Source organism: Sparus aurata, chromosome 12 (assembly GCF_900880675.1).
Source record: "Sparus aurata chromosome 12, fSpaAur1.1, whole genome shotgun sequence".
NCBI lineage: Eukaryota > Metazoa > Chordata > Actinopteri > Spariformes > Sparidae > Sparus > Sparus aurata.
In genome coordinates this window covers 4,707,377-4,712,140 of record NC_044198.1, presented here as the reverse complement: position 1 = coordinate 4,712,140, position 4,764 = coordinate 4,707,377, and positions in this window count along the sequence as shown.

Sequence of the window (4,764 nt, the reverse complement as noted above, 5' to 3'; positions counted from 1 at the left end):
TCTGAGCTCCAGCATCCTGACAAGCATGAGGGGATATGATTTCATATAATAAAACATGTTTTCTGCTCGTGTAAAATAATAATGATAATAATAATGATAGTAATGTGTTGTAGGTATATAAAATGTATATATATTATATAGGCCTGTAGTATGTTTACATACAGGGACAAGCACTGAGAACCAGTAGGCCTTTCTGTTTATCACATATATTAAAATCAGTAGGTGCTAAGTTTCTTATGTAAACAGCAGCCTATTTCTGTGGTAGGCTATATGATGTGTAAATACACTGTGACAAAGTATATTCATATATTAAAAGATCAATTGTCCAAACTGACATGTGATTTTGATATATTTTATAAAGTGGGATGGTGTTAAAGTCAAAATCAGATTCCTGGGCAGCTCACAGGGATAATGAAGCATCGTAGGCAATCTTCAAGTTGTTTTGCAAAACATTTAAAAATGAATTTCTGTTATGATTTAAGATATGTTTAATCAACAGCGGTACAGGTCTGCATCAACACTAATGGCTTTGTGTGGCTGTACTTGAACTGCTGTGTATGAGCAAAATGCTAACTTCAGCAGGCTAACATTCTCACAACCGTAACGTTGATATGCTGATGTTTAGCAGGCGTGGGCCTACTGTTCACCATCCTGACTCTGAAAAATGACGGCATTAATAATTTCAGTAAATAGCCAAAACTGAACTCCTTGTGACCAAAGTCATTCCGATTCTTAGATGTTGTGAGCGCAGGAAGCAGTGCGAGGATGTGACACCAGACTTGAAGACAGAAAACTTCTGTTTGTTTCTCTTTTTCAACCAACAGTTAGCGCCGGCTTCCACAACCTGTGTGAACAGCAGACAGTTTCACTGGAACTACTTAGGTGTAGGTGTCCATTATCAGGAATTACTGGACACCGGTATTAAGTAGTTCCAGTCAAACTGTCTGTTCTACCTTTTAAATGAATGAATGCACTACCTACATGGTTTTAGCCTGTGTCTAAAATAAGTAAGCAAACATTAGCTTTCTATCAATTAGCTGACTCAAAGAGTCTATGAGCTGAGTGGGCGAGTTTATCTCCTGTTCACCATCCAGTATGTACTGGAGCAGTGAACAATCCTCAAGAGCCTCATGGGACGGTAATGATTGTCCAGGTATTAGTCATATCCTCGGGTGCTGTCATATTTTCTTCCACTGGTGACTGAGTGATCATAGTGTGAGTGAGATGATGCCTGACGAGGCATCTATTATCAGTGGAGGCAACCATCCTCTGCTGCGTATCAGATGGTTCTGACCTCTGTGTTGTCAAATTGCTCTTAATGGACTCTTCCTCTGGCATTATCCCTTACATAACCAACCAAGCGTCTATTATTGTAACTTTAAATCTTAATCAAGTAGCCATTTTATCCCAAACCTCAATCTTTACCCTACTCTCAGTCAAGTTTGTGCTCGGTACATTAAAGAGTAACTTGAGACAAGGATGAAAAGAGGTGTTTCATTGCCTTCTGGTCGAAAGTTTCAAACCTGTGTCACCTCTGACCACACTCACCGGTGGGATTGGTGATGGTCAAAAGTATGATCCTTTGTGTCTTTGACAACTGTGATTTCATGGTGTACGGGCACACCAGGGCAGACCCTGGAGTACACCTGTGCATCACCGCGGCATGAGGTCAGAAATTAGGCCAGTGGAGGTCAGCAAAAAGAAGATATTAAGGGGGTACCAGAGGTGTCGGATCAGAAAATGTTGTTCTGGAGACCATGGACAACTGCATATATGGTCATTTAATTCAGAGGACTTATATATGAAAAATTTGCCTCAAAGGTACAGCTGATGTTGATGGGAATGTCATTAGCTTGACAGGCATTCGATTATAAGCCACCTGATAACGACTCAACACCATTTATATTTCTCTTCTCAACACTCCTATAAGATGTCATTTCCTTTCACGAATGTCATTTATAGGGAAAGTACAGTGTTTTGGTGTCACAGTGTAAAAATTGTGAAAACCTGAATAATCTGACTTTTTTTAATTAAACACTTCCCATGAAGAGGGAAGCATTTAACTCCTAAAAACAAACAAGTCCAACATTTAGCAACATTTACTGAGGATTGCCTCAGATGAATGTCAGAAATTTAGCAGAAAACAGATGTAAAAAAAAATATATAAAGATTGTTATTGCATTATTTATTTATTTTTTACTTAATGCTAATTATTAATTTGTTTGTTTGTCTTAACAGGATATATCTGATATCTTAATCACTGAATAAGTGTTTTAGTTTCACTTTAAGGTAAAGTGCCCAGGCTTTATAGGATTGCAGATATAAGTAGGCTAATGGATTCAGCATGGCAAACATAATGTTCCATAATAAACATTTTACAAAGTTGTTTCAAATGTTTGCATCAAAACGCAAGCAGACAGACAGCCAGTCGGTCAGACGCTCTGCAGACACACACAGACATCAGACAGAGAGACAGGCTGCTATGACTGCTGGCATTTCAACAGTGACCTTTCTACTGATCTTAAAGCCTGATGGAACCCACACACACAGACACACAGACACACACACACACACAGACACACAGACACACATGCACACGACAGAGGTTTGGTAAAGGCTGTCAGACACACAGATTAAGATCCTAAAGCCTCAAATCGAATGTCTCTCCTGCTACCACACAGAAACGCACACACACACACACACGCGTGCACACACACACGTACAAACAGTCTCTGCCTGAGACATTAGCGTAGACTTTTTGACTTGTTGGAGCAGGTAGCGTTGTAATGTGACGACTCCACAGATGTGTTGCTTTTCCATACTACACACTAATTCTAAGCAAGATTTGAGTTTGTACTATTTTCACACTGGAAAAGTGACTAAATAATACTTATATGTACTAGAGCAAGTTTTAAACTGGTGATGAAATAGTCTCAGTTTACAGTTTTTATTGATTGCTTTGACCTGTTTAAACAAACTGGGATCCACTTGGTTTTCATCATCACTGTCTCAGCAGAGCACAAGACACCTCTTGCAAATGTGTTAACCCTTTCTCATTGAATTGACACATTGTCCCCACCCTTTTGCAGAACAGTTAACACGGATGTCATTCAAGCAGTCCAAACTCCATTGTTTTAGCTATGGTAACCAAACAGAAACCATCTGTTCCTAACTATTAGAAACTACCTACATCAGTATGAAATCACTAAAGCACCTGTATGACACTCCTAAACACAAATCTTCAATGAGCAATCAGTCTGCAGGCCTTAAAAAGTGCAGCGGCCGTGTTGTTCTTTGCCAACATGGATTGAAGAGGTTTAAGGCATATGAGAGTGAGAAAAAGGTGCAGAGGAATGTCAAGGTTGGATGGCATGCAAGAAGATTTTTCCCTTGGTTCATTCCAAGGGAAGATAATGAATGTGATGTGGATGAGGCCAAGTGGCCCCATCGTCAAGACAGAAGAGCCTGAGTATCAAGTGGCAATTTCTTTTACTCTACAGTAATAGATTTTGATACTTTACTGTAATAGATTTTATTTTATTTTCTTAATTTCTTATAATCTAATAGATTTTATTTTGGTATACATGAATTTTGTGTAATATTTACAGTATTTCAGTTTTCTGCCACAGTTTGAACAAAAGAATCAACGGAATCAATAACATTTGCATCAAAGCATTTCTGAGTCTGGATTCAATTCTTTGCAATAAGGTAAATTTGACAACAAATGGCACTGGCATGAAAGCTGCGACAGTAATAGGCCACAATGACAAGCAATGGTGCACCGATTCGCACTGAGTGCTGTATTTTGTATTTTGTTGTCCACTTTGTAATGGTTGATTGGAAGAGCTCATACACTTGTTTGCAAGTTGTGTTGTTTGAAGGCAAAATTAGCTTTTGTTGCATATTTTAAATGTTTTGGCACGGTTAGAGCCTTTTGCAAACAAAATGAGTCATTTTGACCATGAGTGCCACTGTTTCGGCCTGTGTGTTAACTGTTTTGAAAATGTGGAGTTTGAGTTGACTGCTGCATCAAAGCAATCAATAAAAACTGTAATTGATACATCATTATGACAATATATCATAAACTATTTGCACCGTCAGCAAGAAGACTGGCTATCTCTGAATAGTTTTATATATTTTTAATTCCTGTCACGGGTTAGATTTAAATTTTATTGTGGAGTGCTGAGGAGCAAAGAAGCTGCTCTGTAGTCTGGTGGTACAGCACTAAAACAGAAGAGGTGGCCCAAGATGTTACAGTTGAAGCTCACACGTGTCCTTAACGACTCTGTAAGGACACTCCAACACAGAGTTTAAAAGTCAGCCAACTCCCCTCCAGTTAGTTAGAACTGAAGAAGCCTCTTGGGTGAGAGGTGAAACGTCTTCAAGAAACTGAAACAAGTCCAGCTGCCTACAATACAGCACCAAGACTCACTTAAACTAAGTTTACTTTGTTTCACCATCATTGTTTCTGTGCCAGAATCAACCAAACAATATAAGTTCCTTCTAGTATCTTTAAGTATACTCAAAACAGTCTGTTTTGGATTTTTGGTTGTATCGACATCCATCTATTTAAATGTATGCTATTGTTATACAAAGGAAGTGGTTGAAGTTTGATTGACGTCGGGCAATGTAGTTTATGATCTCAGTGAGAGCTCTGTTGATTTCACACTCACTGCACTGATTAGTATTTAGTACACACTCAACACAACTAGTATGGAACCTGGATGCGGCCATGGCATCCATATGGTCACTGTAGCCTTTCAT